Source organism: Elephas maximus, chromosome 14 (genome assembly GCF_024166365.1).
Source record: "Elephas maximus indicus isolate mEleMax1 chromosome 14, mEleMax1 primary haplotype, whole genome shotgun sequence".
NCBI lineage: Eukaryota > Metazoa > Chordata > Mammalia > Proboscidea > Elephantidae > Elephas > Elephas maximus.
Window position 1 is genome coordinate 36836542 of NC_064832.1, and position 24059 is coordinate 36860600.

At 37.2% G+C, this 24059-nt stretch overlaps 1 protein-coding gene across 11 annotated transcripts in view; it reads left to right on the forward strand.

Annotated features, from left to right (window-relative positions):
• The window catches only part of CCDC122 (coiled-coil domain containing 122), a 131986-nt gene that overhangs the window by 39247 nt on the left and 68680 nt on the right, over positions 1 to 24059 (forward strand). The window lies entirely within an intron of this gene.

Below are 24059 nucleotides of genomic sequence, written 5' to 3' on the forward strand. Positions count from 1 at the left end.
CAAAATCGTAGTGTGTGTTGACAGGATAATGAATGAGTAAATTGGAGTAAAATTGAATACTACCCAGTAGTGAAAATAAATGACAACTTTTAACAACATGGGTAAATTTAAAAAATGTAATGTTGAGCAAAAATACAAAATAAATATCAGAAGAATACAGACAGAATTATTCTATTTATATAAATTTAAGGAACTTGTTATTTCTACCATAAACTACTTAGGAATACATATGCATGTAGTGAAATTATGAAGACATGTAAGAGATTAGTAAGCACAAAATTTAGTATAGTAGCTACTTTTGCAAGTGAGGGATATACAGGATGTATCCACTTCATTATAATACTCTAGGCTTAAAGCTTGGGTGTTGGGCATATGATGTGTGCTAGGTAGAATAATTCCCATGCAAAAATGGCCACACCGTAATCTACAAAACTTGCGACTGTTACCTTACATTACAGGAGGGGCTTTGCAGATGTCTTGAGATGAGGCTGTTATCCTGGGTTGCTTAGGTGGGCCAGTTTAATCACATGAGTCTTTAAAATCAGAGAACCTTTTTCTGCTAGAGTAAGAGAGAGAAGGCATGAGAAGGATTCACTGCCCTATTGCGGTTCTGAGATATAAGGAGCTATGTGCAAGGACAAGAAAAAGACTGCTAGGAAGTAAGAGTAGACCCCAGATGAGAAATGAAGACCTCAGCCCTACAGCTGCATAGAACTGAATTCTGCCAAAACTTGAATGAGCAGGAAGAAGATTCCCCTATAGTTTCCAGAAAGAACACAGCATGCAGCCCCCTTAATTGTAGCCTGGACATCTTACCTACAGAAGTGTAAGATATTAAGTTTATGTGAAGTCACTAGTTTATGGTAATTTGTTTCTACAATAATAGAAAAATACCAATGTTTGTTATTAAATTCTTTATTGTCTTACATATGCCTAGATTATTTCATGGTATAATTTTTAAACAATGCCTTTTTATTTGAGATACGAAGTTTTGCTGTAATTGATGGGTCTACTTTCACGCATACAAACATTCTCTAAATTAGGAAATACTGGCGAGATTTTCTGTAATTTCCTCTGCTTATTTTCTTCAAATGTTCACCACATTCTAAGATACATTTTGCCTGATTCAGTGTAATTAATACTCATCAAATGGCCTACTTTGTTCCACACACTCGACTTGGCACTTGAGATACATCATTATCATAAACAAAGATTCATGCCCTTATGGTATTTGCATTCTAGCATTAAGAGAGAGACAACATAAGAAGTAAATATTAGAAGACAAGTACATCTTACAGAAGAAAGACAATGTGAGACAGGATATATGTCCCAGGTGGAGGGGTGGGAGGAGACTGAGGTCAGGAAGCATAGGCCTCATTGACAAACTGAAATTTGAGTCAAGCCTTGAAGAAAGTGAGAGAACGAGTCAAGTGGATGTATTTCGAAGAACATCCCAGGCAGATTATTGTTATATAAATAATGCATGTTTAAAGCAATTGATTTGGAAAATACTCATAATAATTATCTCTCTATGCACACCACTCACTGATATATTTTTTTGGATTTTTCCATTCAGGGGTGTGTGTGTGTGTGTAAATGAATAATTTATTTTATAAGGATCAGACAAATCTGGTTCCTATGAGGTAGAGGTGAGAGATGTCCCAAATGTCTAACTTTTTTGAGCTGCTGTCTCACTCCATCATCTCTAACATCAACTACTCCCTCTCCCTTCAGCATTCTCCCTCCCGTTTTGGGGTTCCCTTATTCCCTGCAAAATCTCACAGAGCTTACTAACCTTATAAAGGAAATGGTTCACATGGTCCTGGAGGCTGGCAAGTCCCAAATTCACGGGTCATGCGTAGACTTCTCCGTGGCCCTAAGTCTCTACCCAAAGGCACTCAGCTTTCTCACTTCATGGGCCAGGAAGCCCACTGCACCGTCTTTTGCAGGTATCTTGCCAGTGTCTGCTGTGGGTCTCTCCTTCTTTGGTGGTGGCGGGCTCTCCTCTTTGCTCTGGAATTGGCTGTCTTTTAAGGCAAAACTGAACAGGCCCCTTAGTAGGGCACAATTACCCTATTACACAGTCACCTGGGTGGGAATTACAAGACCACGGCTAGAAAGGCCACACACAAAAGTAATTAATCCACTGCAGTATGTGTGTGTGTGTGTGCTCGCGCGCACGCACATGTGAAAGAGAGAAAAAGGAAAGAGGGAGGTCAGAGGCTGGTTGACTCAGTTTTCTTTAATGATGGTCAAGGGATATCTCCACATTTTACTGGCAGTAAGAAAAACCACCTATGAACCTTCTGGCTAAATGTGTTCTTTTGTTATTCCCTTGGGCATCTGTGCATTTTATTTATTTTTATCTATCTTTGTCTTTTTTCGGAAACCCTGTTGGTGTAGTGGTTAAGTGCTATGGCTGCTAACCAAGAGGTCAGCAGTTCAAATCCACCAGGCGCTCCTTGGAAACTCTATGGGGCAGTTCTACTCTGTCCTATAGGGTCGCTATGAGTCAGAATTGACTTGATGGCAGTGGGTTTGGTTTGGTTTATCTTTTTTCCGTTTATCATGGTGTTGCTTATTGGTCCAGTTGTGAGGATTTTTGTCTTCTTTATGTTGAGGTGTATTCCATACTGAAGGCTGTAGCCTTTGAGAAAAGATTGAAGTTGTCAAGGAATTCATTTTACTTGGATCTACAATCAACACCCGTGGAAGCAGCAGTCCAGAAATCAAATGACACATTGCTATGGGCAAATCTGCTGCAAAAAAACCTCTTTAAAGTGTTAAAAAACAAAGATGTCACCTTAAGGACTAGGGTGCACCTGCTCCAAGCCATGGCATTTTCAATCGCCTCATGTGCATGTGAAAAGCTGGAAAATAAATAAGGAAGACTGAAGAAGAATTGATGCCTTTGAATTATGGTGTTGGCAAAGAATATTGAATATAGCATGGACTGTCAGAAGAATGAACAAATTTGTCTTGAACGAAGTACAGCCAGAATGCTCCTTAGAAATGAGGATGGCGAGACTTTATCTCACATACTTTGGACATGTTATCAAGAGGGATCAGTCCTTGGAGAAGAACATCATGCTTGATAAAGTAGAGGGTCAGTGAAAAAGAGGATTGACACAGCGACTGCAACAGTGGGCTGAAGCACAGCAACCATTATGAGGATGGCACAGGACTGGGCATTGTCTCATTCTGTTGTACATAGGGTTGCTATCAGTTGGAACCAACTTGATGACACCTAACAACAACACCTTTATCTACCTGGGTCACACAAACAGTTGATTCTCATCTTTACTAACCTAAAGATTGACAGTTCAAACTCACCCAGCAGCACTGCAAGAGAAAGGCCTGGAGATCTGCTTCCATAAAGATTGCGTCCAAGAAAATCCTACAGAACAGTTCTACCCTTTAACGCATAGGGTTGTCACGAATCCAAATCAACAGCAGCGGATTTGGTTTTTAGCTCTGTCTGTCTGTCTGTTGTTGATCTTATAAGTAAAATAAAGTTTTCCCCTTCAATTGATGGCTGAGATCATTGGCCATAATAGTATCATCTTCTGTTGTTGTTGTTAAGTGCCATCAAGTCAAATTTTGACTCACAGCTACCCCAGCAACAAAGTAGAACTGCCCCATAGGGTTTTCTAGGCCGTAATCTTTATGGAAATAGATCACCAGGTCTTTCTCCTGTGGAAGCAGCGAGTGGGTTTGAGCCGCCAACCTTTCTGCCACCCTCTGTCTCTTTACTGATGCCCTTAAGCCATTTACATTCAGTGTGGTTATCGATAGGTGTAAGTTTACTGCTCTCATTTTGCTGTGCCTTTGAGTGTGTGTGTGTGTTGTTGATGGTTTCTTGTTCCATTTAATATTCTGTGCTGAGTTCTTTTTGTTTGGGGATTTCCTTTTCATTTCTTTCATTGTTGTTGATTTTGTGTTTACTGAGTCTTTATGTTTTTCTTATTTATTTTGATGAATAGATTTGTTACTTTCTTTGTGGTTACCTTGAAATTTACCTTTATCTTCCTAACTTTAAAATAGTCTTTTATTTCTTGATATTGCCTTGACTTCCTCTCCATGTGGAAGTTCTATAACTATACCATTTATTCCCTCTTTTTGTTTTGATGTTGTCATCATTTACAGATTGGCATCTCTGGTTCCCTGTTCTCAGTTCTTTAGCTTTGTTTTATTTTTGAGATTTCATTATCTGGGTTGGTATCTGGCTGATGTTGTCCTATCTCCTAATTTGTTGTCTAATGTTGTTGGTTTTGTGTCTGAAGGACTACCTTTAATATTTCTTGTAAGGTTGGTTCATTTTTCACAAATTCCTTTGATTTCTATATATTTGAAAGTGTCCTTATTTCACCATCATATTTGAGAGACAATTTTGCTGGATATATAATTCTTGGTTGGAAGTTTTTTTCCTTCAATGTTTTATGTATGTCATCACATTGACTTCTTGCCTGCATGGTTTCTGCTGAGTAATCAGAACTTAGTTTTATTGGTTCCTCTTTGTAGGTGACTTCGTTTTTCCTGAGCTGCTCTCAGGGTTCTTTCTTTGTCTTTGGTTTTGGAGAGTTTGATTATAATATGTCTGGGTGACTTTCTTTTGGGGTCTATCCTGTATGGGGTTCATTGAGCTTCTTGGATGGACATCTTCTCATTTTCCATGATATTAGGGAAGTTGTCTGCCAGAAAATCTTCAAAAATTCTGTGTTTTTTCCCCCCTGGTGGCATGGTGGTTAACAGCTCAGCTGCTAACCAAAAGGTTGGCAGTTCAAATCCACCAGCTGCTCCTTGGAAATCCTGTGGGGCACTTCTACTCTGGAATTGACTTCACAGCAATGGGTTTGGTTTTTTTGTTGTTGTTGTTCTGGAATTCCAATCACGTGTAATGTTTTCCTCTTGATAGTGTCCCATATAACTCTTAAGCTTTCTTCATTTTTCTTCACTCTTTTTCCTCATTTTTTTCTCAAACAAATTGGTGTCAAGGAATTTGTCCTCTATTTCATAGATTCTGTCTTTCATTGATTGAATTTTGCTCCTATGTCCTTCTATTGAGTTTTCTATTTCTGGAATTTTTCCATAAATCTTCTGGATTTCTAGTTGCTATTTTTGTATGGTTTCTAATTGCTGTTTTTTTTTTTTTTTCCTGAATTATTCTATTTTTTTGTCTGTGTTTTCCCTGATTTTGTCTGTGTTTTCCTTAGATTTTGTTTATGTTTTCCTTGATCTCTTAGAGAATCCTTTCGAAGTCCTTACCAGGTAGTTTCTATTGCCGTTTCTTTCTCCAGAAGATCTTCTGGTTCTTTATTTTGATCACTTGCTGGAGCCATCTTTTCATGATTCTTCATATGATTTGATATTGTTTGTTGTCTCCAAAGCATTAAGATATTGTTACATTTATTTATTTATTATATGTTTGTTTGCTGCATCCTGATTTTTTGTTTTGATATATCCGAGTAGGCATGGCACATGTGCCACTCTGGTCTAGACTGGCTGCACTGGAACTCTCTCACCACCTGTCTCTGGGTGGTCAGGGCATCAGCTGGGTGTGTGAGCATGGGTCTCCGTTTGCTTGTCTCGTGTGACAACTGAGGATATAGTGGGCTTTCTTGGTAAGGTGATGAGTCTGCCCAGCTGGTCACCTGGGCATAGTGCAGGGAGCATTCTTACTGGGTTGGGTGTTGTGTTGCCAGATAGTTGGGGTGAAGGTGCCAGATTATTGGCCACTGGGTGGGTGGTGCAGAAACTCACCAACAGTCCTGGATAGACAGGGGAGTGTGTGCTGCTGGTTGTTGGGCCCCGGCACAGGTGGTTAGAGGAAGTAAGAGGCACCACTAGTCTGTGGGCCCCTGGCATGGGTGGCTGGGCATGGGAGTGGAGATCTCTGTTCATGGACTCTTGGCACCAGTGGCTGGGTAGAGCAGCGGGCGCTGCCAGTCTGAGGGCCCCTCCTGTGGGTGGCTTGGTGTAGGAGTAAGCACTACCAGTCCTCAGGTTCCTGGCAGAGTTGGCTGGGTAGAAGAGGGAGTGCCACCTGTTCCTGGGCCCCCAGTGCCAGTAGCCAGACAGAGAAGTGGACACCACCAGTCCATGGGCCCTCAGCACTGGTGGCTAGGTGGCGTAGTGGGTGCCTCTGCTCTGTGGAGCCTTGGTGTGAGTGGGTGAGTGAAAGGGCAGTCACTGCTGATTCATGGGTCCCCAGCCCAGGGGGCGGGGCAGTGGTGGGTGCCACCATACCACGATTGCATATGGGGCAGGGGGATGGGTGAGAGGGATGGATGAGGGGAATGAGAGGACCCCCACAGGTCTGTGAGCTCCTGGCATGGGGGTCTTGGGGAGGTGCAGTGGATGACGTGAGTGCATATAACTTGGGCATGGTAGGGAGCATTCCTGCCTGGCTCTAGATGTGTGTGCAGAGTCACTCCTGCTTGGCAGGTGATGGAGGCTTTGGCTGGGAACACTGCATGCTTTGTCTCAAGATGGCCATGCTCTTAGGCTTGGCTGGCAGGGAGCTGGAGATCCACAATTCTGTGTCTGCTGTTTTTATACAGTCTCTCCTTCCACTTGACACTCGGTCCATTTCTTCAGCCTTGCCTTTGATGCTCAAGGTTCCAAAGTTTTCATCCATGTCTGACTCACCTCTCAGGTCTTTGTTGTAAGAATGACGTTATGAAGCATCTAACTACCCCACCACTCCTGGACCTCCCTCGCCAACCCTTCTGTTAGCAGCCAAGACACTTAACCATTGTGCCAGTAGGGCTCCTTGTTATCTTATGACTCCTTTATTTATCTATCCTTACTTTTGGATTAAGTCTTATGTCTTTAAGACCATTAGAACTTTGTCCTCAAATTGTCTTATATTTGAGTATATCCAAAACTTCTATTACCATTATTGAGAGGTAAGCAAATATGGCTTTCAGATAGGTAATACAGTGTGAGTGGAGAGTAAGAGATGGGTAACAAATTATGAAATAAATATTGAGACAACTAAGTAAGGGAATGGATACTATAGAGTCAGAAAAGCAAAAGTTCGGAATGACTATAATTTTAAATCTCAGATTTGAGGAGAGTAATGGTATCATTTACTTTGGTTACATGTTGGTCAGAGAACATTTTCTTTTTTATTTAAATTCTCTTAAATGTGTAGGAGCCCTGGTGGAGCAGTGGGTAAAGCGATTGACAGCTAACCAAAAGGTTGGCTGTTCAAAACCACCAGCAACTCCACAGTAGAAAGATGTGGCTGTCTGCTGCCATAGAGATTTACAGCCTTGGAAACCCTATGGGGTTGTTATGAGTCGGAATCAACTCAACAGCATTGAGTTCGGGTTTTGGTTTGGGACTTGTTTTATAGCCCAGGATATAGTCTATCGTGGTATGGGTTTCATGAGCACTTAGAATATATATCCTGCTGTTGTTTTGTTTAGTGTTCTTTTGCTGTAAATATCAATTAGATCCTGTTGATTGATGGTGTTGAGATCTTCTACATTCTCACTGCTTTTTCTCCAGTTCTATAAATTGCTGAGAAGGGGCATTGAAATCTCCAACTGTAATTGTAGATTTCTATTTCTTTCATTTCTATCAGCTTCTGCTTCACATTTTTGGCAGCTATGTATACATTTAAGATTGTTATTTCTTTTTGGTGAAGTGACTTCTTTATTATTATATAATATCCCTTTCTGTCCTAGTGATTTTCTTTGCTCTGATAATTTTCTTTATCTGATACTAACATAGCTAATTCTGTTCTCTTTTGAGTAATGTTTGCATGGTAAACCTTTTTTTTTCATTCATTAACTTTCAACTTACATATGTCATTTATATTTGAAATGAGTTTCTTGTAGAAACCGTTTTGTTGGATGATGTATGTTGTGTGTGTGTGTTTTTAATTCACTCTGCCAATCTCTGTCTTTTAATTGGTGTGCTTAGACCATTTATATTAATTATTGATACATTAAGGCTTAAATCTGCCATTTTGTTTATTTGCTATTTTTTCTCTGTATTTCATTTCTGTTTTTTTCTGCTTTCGTGTGGGTTATTTTAACATTTTTCAGAATCCGGTTTTATCTGCAGTGTATTTGAGTGTATCACTCTGTATAGATTTTTTTAGTGACTGCTTTAGATATTACATTATATATACATAATTTAGCAGAATCTACTGGTGCCATCCTTTTACCAGTTTGAGTGCAGTTTAGAAACCTTACATCCCTTTACAACCATTTACCCTCCTCTGTTTATAATATAATTGTATTGAATATTTTTTTGTATCTATTGATAACTACTGTCTTAGTTATCTAGTGATGCTATTACAGAAATACCACAAGTGTATCTCTTTAACGAAGAGAAATTTCTTCTCTCACAGTCTAGTAGGTTACAAGTCCAAATTCAGGGCATTGGCTTCAGGGGAGGACTTTTTCTCTCTGTCGGCTCTAGAGGAAGGTTCTTGTCCTCAATCTTCTCTGGTCGAAGAGCTTCTCAGGCGCAGGACCCCATGTCCAAAGGACACACTCTGCTCCTGGTGCTGCTTTCTTGGTGGTATGAGGTCCCCAACTCTCTGCTTGCTTCCCTTTCCTTTTATGTCTTGAGAGATAAAAGGTGGTGCAGGCCACACCCCAGGGAAACTCTGTTTACCTTGGATCAGGGAGGTGACCTGAGAAAGGGTGGTGTTACAATCCCACCCTAATCCTCTCAACATAAAATTACAATCACAAAATGGAGGACAACCACGTAATACTAGGAATCATGGCTTAATCAAGTTGACACATAGTTTTGGGGGAGCACAATTCAATCCATGACAACCACATAAGACAATGTTATAATTTTTGCTTCAACTGTCAAACGTAGTTTAGAAAATCTAGAGGACAAGGAAAGTCTATTGTATTTATCCATATTTTTGCTCTTACTGTGTTCTTTCTCTTTTAAAGTCCAAGATCCCTTCTGTTATTACTTCTACTGTTTAGAAATTTTGTAACCCATTATTTTAGGGCAGACCTTCTGGTGACAAACTCTTTGTTTTTCCTTGATTTCCCCTCCATTCCTGAAGAATAGTTTTGCTGGTTATAGAATCCTGAGTTGACATTTCTTTCCATAGCTGAAAATTTTCTGCTACTTCTTTCTGGCCTCCATTATTTCTGTTGAGAAATTCACTGTCATTCAAATTGTTTTTCGTCTGTGGATAAGGTGTTTCTTGCTGCTTTCAAGATTTTCTCTGTCTTCAGTTTTCAGAAGTTTTGCTATGATGTATTTTGGTATGGATTTCTTTAAATTATCCTCTTTGGAATTCTCTGAGCTTCTTGATTCTGTAGGCCAAATTTGGGGAATTTTAAGCCAATTTTTATTTGAATATTTTTTCCACTCCACCCTTTTCCCCTCTTCTCCAAGGCTCCTATGACACAAATATTAGATCTTTTGTTATAGTCCAACAGGTCTCTGGGACTTTATTTTCTTTTTTTAGTCTATTTTCTCTGCACTGTTCAGATTGGATTATTTCCAGTGTTTGTACTTCCAGTTTACTGATTCTTTTATCTGTCCCCTCCATTTTGCTACTGACCCCATCCATTGACTTTTTTCATTTTGGTTATTGTATCTTTTCATTCTTAATTTCCATTTGATTGTTCTTTATATATTCTATTCCTTTGCTGAGATTTTCAAATTTTTTATTTAGTTTCATACATCTTTGTAATTGTTCATTGAAGCATTTTTATGATTGTACTTTAAAATTATTATCAGATAATTCGAATATATATGTTATCTTAGTGTTGATATCTGTCGTCTTTTCTCATTCCATCTGAGATCTTCCTGGTTCTTGGTATGATGAGTGATTTTTCAGTTGAAATCTGGACATTTTGTATATTATGTTTTAAGACTTTCACTTCATACTGCCAGGTGGTGTGAAGTCCAGGTTCCCCCATTCAGTCTGCATTGACAGCCAGAGAGGGAAGAAACCAAAACCAAACTAAACACACTGCTGTTGCGTCAATTCCAACTCATAGTGACCCTATAGGACAGAGTAGAACTGCCCCGTAGAGTTTCCAAGGAGCACTTGGTGGATTCGAACTGCCAGCCTCTTGGTTAAGAGCCATAGCACTTAACCACATGCTACCAGGGTTTCCAGAGAGGCAAGAAGCATTCCTTATTACTGCTGGGGAGGTGTGGGAGTTCCCACTGTCCACTAGGCCCTTGCTGATACCAATCTGGCTAGGTGTGGGAGGTGCCCCTCATGATCCTGCACCCCACATGATCTCCACTGATACTGTGGGGCATGGCCTTATTATTACACAGTGGTGATAAAAGTCCTGACTCTCCACTAGGCCTCCTCTAACATTCTTCCAGCAAGGAGGGTGGAAAGATGCCTGATTACCGCTGGATGGGGGTGGAAGTCCGGGCTTCCCAAATGGGCTTCACTGACACCACAAGGTGGGGCTCATAACTGCCCAGTAAGGATAAAAGTCCTGGCTTTCCACTTAGCCTTCTTTGATACCATCCCAGTAGAGGGATTGAGGCATCTCATCATAGTCTAGCAATGGTGGAAGTTTAGGCTCTCTGGTCAGCCTTTGCTGGTGTGAGTAGTTGTGGGGCCGCAGTTTTGTCTGTGGTGTTTGACTTGAGTGGAGCAATACTGCCTAAAAGTTTTCTGTATTTCTAGGCTGCTGCTTTTCTGGCCCTTTAGCTAGTGAGAGCAGATCTTCGTTTGTTTTTTGCTGTGTGTGTGTGTCTTCACTTACTGGTGTTTCCAGGTTGCTGGCTTCTCCAATATCCAGTCTGGGATTTATGAGGCCAGGCAAAACACAACAGGGAACTCACCACCATGTTGTTCCTTAGGTCCCAATATCCCTAGCCAGTGTGTCTTCTCTCCACCTTTCAGAAGATTTTTATATTTGTATGATATATATTGTCCATGGGTTTTAGTTGTACTTAGAAAAAAAACAAAAAACAAACCCACTGCCGTCGAGTCGATTCCAACTCATAGCGACCCTGTAGGACAGAGTAGAACTGCCCCAAAGAGTTTCCAAGGAGCACCTGGCGAATTTGAACTGCTGACCTCTTGGTTAGCAGCCATAGCACTTAACCACTACACCACCAGGGTTTCCTTGTACTTAGAAGGGATAGGAAAAAGTACATCTACTCATTTTGTTAGAGGCAGAAGTATAAATGGGTAATTTTAGTGGTGAAGGGTGATATAAGTGGTCCTGATGTTTAGATTTACGTGAAATGTGACTAAGCTTAAGACTTCCATTTTTTAATGTTTTAATCATAAAAATTCTTTCCCTGATATTTAATAAACTATTTTTAAAATTTCATAATGATACCTCTGTTAGATTCTTTTGTGATTTTTATTTTAGTTCTATTACTTCTATAAAGTAGTTCTCAATTCCATCACAGTATTATAGTTGAAAAAAATGAAAATTTAAGAAATTAAGGATTCTCTTTAATAAATTATAAAACCGAATGACATATACAGCCACATCATTGTCTTGAAAACATTGCATTTTTTCAACAATTGCACTTAACCCTTGATGCGAGTTGATCATTGATGTAACTTCCTTATCAAAATCAATTTTTTAAAGAGGATAAATTCAAATACCAGATTTTTACTACTTATTTGTTCTTTTGAGCCTTCTTATTACCCCTTCTGAATATCTTCAGCCATGCTTTGGTGCAGTTCATGGTCATCTTTTGCCTGTACTACATCATTCTTTATTCTAATCTTGAATGCTTTCAGAAATTTTGTGACATGTATATTTCCTTTTTTATATTAATGTTGCTTTTTTACATTTTTGGTTCAGAAAAATAAAAATGGTTTTTGAATTTCACATGCTTTTCTGTCAAATAAAAATTTTAATATAATTTAGGCTATTTCTGAATGAGAGAAGCATTTCCAAGTATTTATCCAAAAATGTCTTTTTCACCTGTCTATTGTATGTTTTTATGTATATTTTGGAAGAATGGAATTAAAGATAAGAGAGGAGAATAAAGACAAGCTGTAAGTCATTGACAAAAAATTGAGGAAGAAAAATGCAAAGCATACAAACGCAAAGCTTCAAACACAAAGCATTACAGAACAATCAGTGACTTCTAGTTCAAGGGAAAAAAAAATATGGTTTGTCAAATCCAAGAGTTTTCAGGCAAGAAAGACTAGAGGAGTTAAGAAGTTTTTAGCAAGTAGTGAGTATTGCAAGCAATATTGTATAACAACAGACATTGTACAAAGAAATTTGAAGTTCATCGATGGCTTACTGTTACCTAAATTTTCCACAACCTGAACTCCAAATTTAAAAGCATAGGGAAAATTTTGAGTGCTTTCAGAGCTATTTGGGATCAGGAACAAAGCATGTTTAACTTGGTACAATACAACTTGCAGATACACAATTAACAAATGCATTTGCTTGTTGAGGTCAGTCACAGAATTGATTATACAACTAGAGAGGCAGTCTTAAGAAAAAGAAAAAGATAAGCAAAGGTATAAAAAGGTGTCTTATAGGCAGGATAAGAATTACTCGGATAGCATGGTAAGAAATCATTTTGTTATAGAAAGTACAAGGAAAGGTTTTCAGTATTAATTCTACTATTATTTATTGAGTGCCTGGTATGTTTCAAGTGCTTTACACAGGCTATATCCCATCTAAATTCTCATAATAACCCATGTTAACAGAATTTCAGAAAATTTAAATAAATTATACAAATTCATACAATGATAAGTGTCAGAATAGGATATGAATCTAGGTCTGTAGGGCTCTCTTTCTCCCAATCTTAAAAAAGGGAATGGTTTTCATTCCTATAGGGATAAATACATACTTCTTGAAAACAATTAAAATATTAGAGGCTATAGTTCCTTTGACCACCACCTCTCATCCCATTGCTCTCCCTTTTTTCATTCTTACCTCCCACTGATGATAACCACTGTTTTGTTGATATCCTTTAAGTCTTTTCTCACACACACATATACACACACGCATGCACACATACCTGTGGGTGGACGAAGATTGCGTAAATGTATTATGCATATAACTTTGCAACTACTTTAGATGATGGAAACATCTGACTCATAGATTTTTCATATTGGTACATATGGATATACCTAATTCTTTTTAACTACTGCATAATATCCCACAGTGTGACTATACCTTAATTTATTTCACCATGCCACACCAATGGACATTTTAACTGTTTCCAGTTTTTCACTATTAAAAGTGATGTTGTAGTGAACATCATTGTACACAATCCGTTTTTACCAAGAAGTAGAATTACTGAGTCATGAGATAAAATATATGCTTTCTATTAATTAATGCTTTCTCTTAATGATCATCACTACAACTAATAATAATAAGATAATCTTACATTTGAGAACACTTTATACTGTTTTATGGGTCCTTAGCCCCCTCCCTGTGAAGTTGATTGGGTAAATATTAAATTAGGCCTTATTCGAAACCTGTATCTGCATATTAACTCCTTTCAAATCTTTGGCTATAACCTGGATTGCACAAACATGGGTTGGGGTTGGGGGGTAAGACTTCAAGGAGGGCAGTGGGAAAGCAAGAGCTAGAAGACTGAAGAGCTAAGCAGAGATTTTATACTCTGGCCACTACAGGAGAGATGGTGGTTGGCTTTTCAGTCCCACCAGTAAAAAGCGCTTGGCATAGCCATCAGGGGTTTCCATTGAAAGCCCAGAAGGGTCTCACCTGAGGAGTAAAGACCACATTCAGAACTAAGAGCTAAAACAAAACGGGACTAAGTACAAATCCCTAGATTTAAGGACAAAACTAAAATAGACCCACTCTAACAAAATATAAAACAAAGTCTTCCAAGTTCAAGATGATTCACCTGTAATTTAACTGACAGCTGGAAAATCCATCACCCTTCAAAAGAAGATAACAGAATCTATAATTTACAACAAATGCACAGTATTCAGTTAATAATAAAACATTACTCGACATGTGAAGAAACAGAAAAATATCACTGAGAGCTAAGAAAATAATTACACAATAAAAACAGAACCACAACTGACTTAGAAGTTGTTAGACAAGGATTAACAACTATGATAAATATGTTAAATATTCTACGGGGAAAAAAAAGTGGATACAAGGATGATAGATAAACCTAAGGGAAAAAAATGAAAATCTTAGAACCAAAAGTATAAAATGTTGAAGTAAAAAATATATTGGGTGGAATTAGCAGAAGAGTAGATACAAAAGAAGGCACAGTCTCTCTTGAGCTTGAAGATGTCATCAAAAGTCATCTAAACAAGCTTCCAGAGAAAGAGAAAAAAAAAAAAAAAAGCTGAGAAAATACGTATAGAGCCTTAATGAACTCTGGGACCATCTAAGCAATCTAGCATATGTGAAGTTGGAGTTCCAGAGGTAAGGAGAGATAGAGAGAAAAAAAGAGAAAGAAATGTTAGAAATATTGGCTGAAAATTTTCCAAATTTGATAAAAAAGATAACTCACAGATTGAAGACATTCACCAAACCTTAAGCAGGATAAACACAGAGAAAGCTAAACATTACTTAAGAACATTATAGTCAAGCTACTGAAAACCAAATGTAAGGAAAACAGATCTTAAAAGTCAGGGGAAAAAGCCACATTAAATACACAAGAACAATGATAGGGATGATGATTGATTTTTTTTCATCAGAAGAATGGAGGCAACTTATATCCTGACCATATAAAGACCCCTAAAAACTCAATACTAAGACAGCTCTGACAAGGATCACAATAGAGGGTCCAGGGCAGAGTGGGAGAAAATGTAGAACAAAACTCAAATTCACAAAAAAAAAAGACTGGAGGAACCCCTAAGACTATGGCCCCTGGAGACCCTGCTAACCTAGAACTTAAAAAAAACTAAAAAAAAAAAAAACAAAAAACTTAAGCCAGTCCCAAAATCCACCTTTCAGCCAAAGGTTCGATGGGCCTTTAAAACAAATAATAACACACATGACATGCATGCTTCTTAGTTCCATTAAGTATGTAAGACCAAATGGGCAACACCTGTGCAAAAGCAAAGACGCGAAGGCGGGAAGGGACAGGAAAACTGGATGAATGGACACCGGGAACACAGGTGTAAAGAGAAAAGGGGAGAGTGCTGATGCATTGCAGGGATTGCAACCAACATCACAAAACAATTTGTGTATAAAACTTTGAACAAGAAACTAATTAGCACTGTAAGATTTCATCTAAAGCACAATGAAATTAAAAAAAAAAAAATGGAGTCCAACTAAAATTGAAAGGGATCATTAAAGTGCTGAAAGGAAAAAAAAATTTTTTTATCGAGTAAGAATTCTATATCCAGTGGAAAATGAAGGTGAAATAAAGACATTTTCAGATAAGAAATATATGATGGAATTTGTTTTCAGCAGACTTGCAGTACAAAAAAATGCTAAAGAAAGTTCTTAAAGCTGAGAGGAAATGATACCAGGAAGGAATCAAAAAAATATGTATATAAATTAGTATTTTTAGTTTCTTAAATTATTTTAAAGTCAATCAAGCTTAAAACAAAACTGATAATATATTTTGGGTTTTATAACATATGTAGAAGTAAAATATATTTCAACAATGGCATTTAGCTATAAGGCTCTCACATATAATATTAATTCAGGATCGATTGTGATAACTTAAGGATAAATGTTGAAATTCCTAAAGCAATTACTTTAAAAAAATTCAAATAGGTGTGTTTGTAGAACAATAAAAAATAGTTAACCCAAAAGAAGACAGAAAGGAGAAAGAAAGGAAAAATAACAAGAGTGAATAATAGGAAGCAAATATTAAGATGGTAGATATAAACAAACATATCGATATTTACATTAAAGGTAAACAGACTAAGCACTGCAATTAAAAGGGAAAAATTATCAGACTGATTTAAAAAAAAAAGTTGCATGGACAACCTCTTCTCAAAAGATGCACTTTAAATATAAAGACATAGGTTGATAGTAAAAAGATAGGCAAAGATAAATTATGAACACATCACTTGTCAGAAAGCTTGTTGTGGCTATATTAATATCAGATAAAGATATGGACTAATGTTACAGAGGGTCAGTCAATTCAGCAAGATGGACTAACAACCCTAAATGTGTATGTACCTAAGAACAGAGCTTCAAAATATGTAAGCAGAAACTGATAGAACTAAAGAGAGAAAGAAATCCACAATCATATTGGTGGTTTTATCCACCTTTTTTGAGTGATTAATAGAATAATACAGAAAATCATTAAGTATATAGATTTGAACAACTTGCCTGCTAACTAAACCTAATTAACATTTATAGAACACTCGACCTAACAACTAATGATTACACTTTAGTTTCAGTGGTTATAGAACATTCACTAAGGTAGACAATATGTTGTTATTAGATGCCATCAAGTCAGTTCCAGCTCATAGTGACCCTACGTACAACAGAATGAAACACTGCCCGGTCCTGCGCTGTCCTCACAATTGTTATTTGTGAGCCCATTGCTGCAGCTACTGTGTCAATACATCTCTTTGAAGGTCTTCCTCTTTTTTGCTGACCCTCTACTTAATCATGCATGATATCCTTCTCTAAGGACTGGTCTCTCCTGATAACATGTCCAAAGTATGTGAGATGAAGTCTTTCCATCCTCTCTTCTGAGGAACATTCTGGCTGTACTTCTTCCAAGACAGATCTCTCCGAGATGGCAATCCATGGTATATTCAGTATTCTTTGCCAACACCATAATTCAAAGGCATCTAATTTTCTTCAGCTTCACCTTGAACTTGCATATGAGCAACTGGTGGTCTGTTCTGAAGTTGGCCCTTGGCCTTGTTTCTGACTGATGATCTTGAGCTTTTCCATCATTTCTTTCCACAGATATAGTCGATTTGATTCCCGTGTATTCCATCTGGTGAGGTCTGTGTATAGAGTTGCCGTTTATGTTGTTGAAAAAAGGTATTTGCAATCAAGAAGTCGTTGGTCTTGCAAAATTCTATCATGTAATCTCAGGCATCGTTTCTATCATCAAGGCCTTATTTTCTGACTAGCAATCTTCTTTGTTTCCAAGTTTCACTTTCCAATCACTAGTAATTATCGATGCATCTTGGTTCATGTCTGATCAATTTCAGACCACAGAAGTTGGTAAAAATTTTCAGTTTCTTCATCTTTGACCTTAGTGGTTGGTGTGTAAATTTGAATAATAGCCGTACTAACTGGTCTTCCGTGGAGGTATATTTGGACATTATCCTATCAATGACAGTGTTGTACTTCAGGGTAGATCTTGACATATTCTTTTTGACGATGAATGCAATGCCACTCCTCTTCAATTTGTTATTCCCGGCATAGTAGACCATATGATTGTCCAATTAAAAATGGCCAATACCAGTCCATTTCAGCTTATTAATGTGTGGGATATCAATGTTTATACATTCTATTTCATTTTTGCTGATTTCCAATTTTCCTAGATTCTTACTTGGTACATTCCATGTTCCAATTATTAATGGATGTTTGCAGCTGTTTCTTCTCATTTTGAGTTGTGCCACATCAGCAAATGAAGGTCTGGAAAGCTTGACTCCATCCACATCATTAAGGTTGACTCTACTTTGAGGAGGCAGCTCTTCTCCAGTTGTCTTTTGAGTGCCTTCCCACCTGAGGGGTTCATCTTCCGGCACTATATCAGACAATGTTCTGCTGCTATTCAGAAGGCTTTCACTGGCTAATTCTTTTCAGAAGTAGACCACCAGGTCCTTCTTCTAGTCTATTTTAGTTTGGAAGCTCTGCTGAAACCTCTCTAGCATGGGTGACCCTGTTGGTATTTGAAATACCGGTGGCATAGCTTCCAGCATCACAGCAACACACAAACCACCACAGTATGACAAACTGACAGACGTGTGGGGTAGACAGTATACTAGGAGGTAAATTTCAAAGAAATTGAAATTATCTGATCGCAGCAGAATTTAAGTAGAAATCAATAACAATAATACAGCTTGAAAATACATGAACATTTGGAAGTGAGGCATTACAATTCTAAATAACCCATGAGTCAAAGGAGAGATCATAAGAATTAGAAAATATTTGAAATTTAATGATAATAACAACAAAAAAAGCCATAAAAAATTGTGGGGTGTAGCTAAAGCAATGTTTAGAGGAAATTTACAGCTTTATAAAATGCCTACATTAGAGAAGAAAAAGGTTTTAAAATCTATTATCTAAGCTTCCACTATAAGAGACTATAAAAATACAAATAAATGCATACAAAAGTAAATGAAAAAAAAAAAACAAAATAATAAGGATAATAAAAAAAGATAATAAAAGAAATCAATAAATGTAAAAATGGTAGAGAAAATGAACAAAGCCAAAAGTTAGCAAGATTAATAAAATTGATAAAACCATAGCAATACTACCAAGAAAAGAGATTGAATAGTGAGGATGTCAATTTAGGGTCTATAGACATAATAGAATGATAAGGGCCTATTATGAATAACTTAAACTCAACAGATTTTATGACTTAGATGAAATGGACAAATTCTTTGAAGAACACACGTACCATATCTAACACAAGAAGAAATTGCATTTGTGTTTAGGTCTATGATAAATTTCACGTTAAGCTTTATGAGCGGTGTAGGATAGGAACCAATGAAGTAGAATTCATATTTAAAACCTTCGCCCTAAGGAAAACTCCAAATTGACATGGCTTTACTGGTGAATTCTGTCCCACATCTAAGGAAGACATAATACAAGTCCTGTAAAGTTCTTTTGGAAAATGAAAGAGGGAACTCTTTTCAATCTTAGGTCACCATAGCCTTGATAGAAAAAAAAGAGAAAAAATTGATTAAAAAAATTTACCAGGAAATAATTTATAGACCAATTTGCCTCATAGGCATAGATGTCAAAGTCCCTAACAAAATGTTTGCAAATTGAATTCAGCAACGTATAAAAAAGCTCATACATTATGATGAAGTGGGGTTTGTCCCAAGAATATAAGATTAGTTCAACTTTCAAAAATCAAACACTGTAATTCACCACATTAACAAAGTTAAGGGGATAAAAATATATAATCAACAGTTTTAGAAACAGCATTAGACAAAATTAAACACCCATCCATAATAACAATTCTCAGTAAATTAAGAGTAGAAGGTAACTTCCTCAAAAACCTTACAGCTAACAACATAAGATTTATTGAAATGTTGAATGCTCTGCCCCAGAATTGGAAACAGCCAAAGATGTTTGATCTCATCTCATCTATGCAACATTGTATTGGAGGTCTTAATCAGTGCTATAAAGCAAAAAAAAAAAAAAAAAAGTATATATATACACATATATGTGTATATGTTACAGAGATTGGAAAGAAAGAAGTAAATATCGATATTTATTCACAGACAACATGATTATATAGAAAATCCTAAAGAGTCTATAAAAAGATTAATAGAACTAGTAAGTGAATTTAATAAGGTCACAGGATTAAAGATCAGAATACAAAAATCAGTTGCATTTTTGTGATTTCTATATACTATTAATATACAAAAGGGAGGTGAACTGAACTAAAACTATGAGCACCAAAGAAAATAAAATACTAATAAATTTTGTGGAAAAATGTATAAACTTCTATATTAAAAAGATTGCTGAGAAATTAAAGATGACTGAAAGTAGAGATATACCACATTCATGTGTCTTGGACTGTGTTCTCTAGAGGAGCAAAAGCAATGAAGTGTGTACATAAATGTATATAGAGAGATTTATTTCAAGGAAATGGCTCACACAGTTGTGGAGGTTGGCAAGTCCCAAATCCATGGGTCAGTAGTAGGCTGGAGGCTTCTCCTGACTCCCATGGTAACATGGGCTGACGGACCTAAAATCTGCAGGTTAGGCAGCAGGCTGCTGGCTCATGTCCCAAGAACTAGAGATCAGAGGATGATGAGGCAAATGCAGGATTGGATGCAAGATCGAGAGAGTGAGTTTTGCCAGAATATCCGGTATATCGGATGAGGGCTACACGCCCAAAGAAACTCCCCTTTCTACTGATTGGCTGCTTACATCAGATCACAAAATGGAGGATGATTATATAATATCTGCCAAACCACTAAGAATCATGGTCTAGCCAAGTTGACATAACCTTAACCATCACATCATGGTTTATAAAATTCAACATTTTTAAAGTGATAACTCCCCCCCAAAAATGATCTATAGGTTTAACACCATCCCATAAATATCCCAGTTAGTATTTCTTATGGAAATTGACAAGCTGATCCTAAGATTCATAGGAAAATGCAAAGGATTTTGTATAACTAAAACAATCTTGACAAAGAAGAATAAAGCTGTAAACTTACCTATGTAATGTTAGGATTTATTGTAAGGCTACACTTACCAAGAAACTGTGGCATCAATAAAAGAATAAATAGCTCAGTGGGACAGAATGGAGTTCAGAAATCAATCACACTTTGTCAATTTGACAGAAGTGTCAAGCTAACGCAATGAAAAAAGGAAAGTCATATCAACAGTGGTACTGGAACAAGTGGATATCTGTATGAAAACAATTAACCTCTATCCTACTTCACAACATACACAAAACTTTATTTGAAATGGATCGTAAATTTAAATATACAAGTTAAAATTACAAAGCTTCTAGAAGAAACCATTGAGAGACTGTTCATAATGTTAGGTTAAGCAAAGGTTTCTTAGGATAAAAAATGTCCTAACTATAAAGGAAAAAATTGATGTATTCGACTTCAAATTTTGAAACTGTTATCTTTCGAAAGATATCATTAAGAAAATGAAAAGACAAAATCACAGCAGGAGTAAAAATATTTGCAAAACATATACGACAAAGGACTTGTATCCAGAACATATAAAGAAGTTTATATATATATGTTGATGTTGTTGTTAGGTGCCGTCGAGTCGGTTCCGACTCATAGCGACCCTAGGCACAACAGAACGAAACACTGCACGATTCTGCACCATCCTCACAATCATTGTTATGCTTGAGCTCATTGTTGCAGCCACCATGTCAATCCACCTCATTGAGGGTCTTCCTCTTTTCCGCTGACCCTGTACTCTGCCAAGCATGATGCCCTTCTCCAGGGACTCATCCCTCCTGACAACACGTCCAAAGTTTGTAAGACGCAGTCTCGCCATCCTTGTCTCTAGGGAGCATTCTGGTTGTGCTTCTTCCAAGACAGATTTGTTCGTTCTTTTGGCAGTCCATGGTATATTCAATATTCTTCGCCAACACCACAATTCAAAGGTGTCAACTCTTCTTCTGTCTTCCTTATTCATTGTCCAACTTTCACATGCATATGATGTGATTGAAAATACCATGGCTTGGGTCAGGCGCGCCTTAGTCTTCTGGGTGACATCTTTGCTCTTCAACACTCTGAAGAGGTCCTTTGCAGCAGATTTGCCCAATGCAATGCATCTTTTGATTTCTTGACTGCTGCTTCCATGGCTGTTGATTGTGGATCCAAGTAAAATGAAATCCTTGACAACTTCAATCTTTTCTCCCTTTATCATGATGTTGCTTATTGGTCCAGTTGTGAGGATTTTTGTTTTCTTTATGTTGAGGTGTAATCCATACTGAAGGTGTGGTCTTTGATCTTCGTTAGTAAGTGCTTCAAGTCCTCTTCACTTTCAGCGAGGTTGTGTCATCTGCATAACGCGGGTTTTTAATGAGTCTTCCTCCAATCTTGATGCCCTGTTCTTCTTCATATAGTCCAGCTTCTCTTATTATTTGTTCAGCATACAGATTAAATAGGTATGGTGAAAGAATACAACCCTGACGCACACCTTTCCTGACTTTAAACCAATCAGTATCCCCTTGTTCTGTGTGAATAACTGCCTCTTGATCTGTGTAAAGGTTCCTCATGAGCACAATTAAGTGTTCTGGAATTCCCATTCTATATATATATATATATATATATATAAAGAAGTTTGTATATTCTGAATTCAACTCCTTTGTCAGATATATGTTTTGCAAATATTTTTATGGCAAGTATTTTGTTACATACATATTTACCACAATAAAAAAGAACCCCTGCAACTCAATAATAAAATACATACAACCATTTTTTTGAATGGGTAAGAGACTTGGACAGAAACTTTACAAAAGAAGATAGAAGGTTGAGAATAAGCACATAAAAATATGCTCAACATCCTTAATCACCAGGGAAATGCAAATTCAAGTCACAATGAGATACCGTTTCACACCCAGTAGAATGGCTACGGTTATAACGAATGATAAAACCAATGTAGTTAAGAGTGTAGAACAAGTGGAAATGTCATGCATTGCTGGTGAGATTATAAAACGGCGTTTGGCAGTTTCTTAAAAAGTTAGCATACTACTACTCTATATCTTGAATTGCCTGGTTCTTGCCATCTTCATGATTATATTCCCCTTATTAGTATCTTTTATTGGGTATATCCACTGGATATACGTTGGTGGATGTATATCCTCTTGACTATATTCAGTGTATTCAATTGTCTTCTGAATAGCTTCATCATTTAGTATAAGAAAGTTTTATTTATTTCTAAATTATTTCTAATCCTTTTAAATTTACTTCTAATCCTTTTAAAGTAATTTTGCCAACATATCAATATTTTAGGCCTCATTCACTGATTTGAATGAATTATCCGAATTTGCAGAATTAACGAAAACTGCAAAAGATATATAAAGCTTACAGCGATTTTTGTGAAGTTTTAGTTGACAAGTCTGCACTTTGTTTTCATGACAATATTCGGAGTGCTTAGATTTGTCGTTCCCAGTGCTCCTGCTGCTGCTCCTGCTGCAGAAACCGTTTCGGTATAACTGGTTTCCTTTGCAATTCTACATGCTTTATTTTATGCATTTAAGAACATTTTTCTGAGCAGTCCGTCGTCTTCCTCATACTGCCAAAGGCATAATAAAGAAATTGAAATGAACTAAAATGAGCTAAGGGAGGAGCTGGGAAGGGGAGGGAACCTGTGCTGGGGGAAGGGAGGAAATTTGCCATCCAGTATAACCTGGGCCCCAATAAGAAGGAAAGCTGAGGCATACAGAGAAAGGGAGACAGGTCAGGAACAAGGTCTTCAAGTCCCAGAAACCCAGAGTTTTGGCTCCCTACACTCTCTTAGCCTGTAAAGTTATTTTTGGCAAATCTTCCGTTTTGATAAATTTGGTGAATTGGTGTTTTGACAAATTCAGACTTCTTTGAAATGACCTAAAACCACCTTACTGACTTGCTAAAGCACTCCCTAAAATAGATGGAATAATGAGTAAGTTCCCAGCCCTATTATTCTGTTAGCTCATTTAAGAGTGAATGTTCTACCACACTGAGACATTACTTCACATCCATTAGGATGGCTATGATTAAGAAGACAATAATAACAAGTATTGTTGAGGATGTGAAGAAATTTAAACTCTTACACATTGCCGATGGGAACGTAAAATGGTGCAGCCACTTTGGAAAATAATTTGATAGCTCCTCAAACTAAAGTTTAATATAGAATTATCATATGATCCAGTAATTCCAATCCTAGGTATGCCTACATGAGAAGTGACAATGTATGTCCACACAAAAACTTGTACACAAATGTTCATAGTAGCATTATTCCTAATAACCAAAAAGTAGAAACAACCCAAATGTCCATCAACTGATGAACTAGATAAATATAATGTATATGCATACAATGGAATATTTTTCAGTCATAGAAAATGAAGTACTGATGCATGCTACAACACGAATGCCCCTTGATAACAAGCTATGTGGGAAAGAAGCCAGTCACAAAAGAGCATGTATTGTATGATTCTATTTATATGAAATATTCAGAATAGGCAAATCTATAGAGGTAGAAAGTAGATTAGGGCTGGGGGTGGGGGGCAGTAACAGAGAATGACTGCTACTGGGTTTCTTTCTGGGATGATGAGAAATGTTCTAAAATTGTGTTGGTGGTTGTACAACTCTGAGAATAAAGCCATTGAATTGTACACTTTAGAGAGTGAATTTTATGAAATGTGAATATTTCAGTAAAGCTGCTAAAAAAAGTGTTCTTTGTATAGTGAACACTAATATTAGGGAATTTTTACTTTTTTTACGTTCTTGTGATCTGACACCAAAACTCTTGCTCTTTCCACTATGTTGTCTTTGC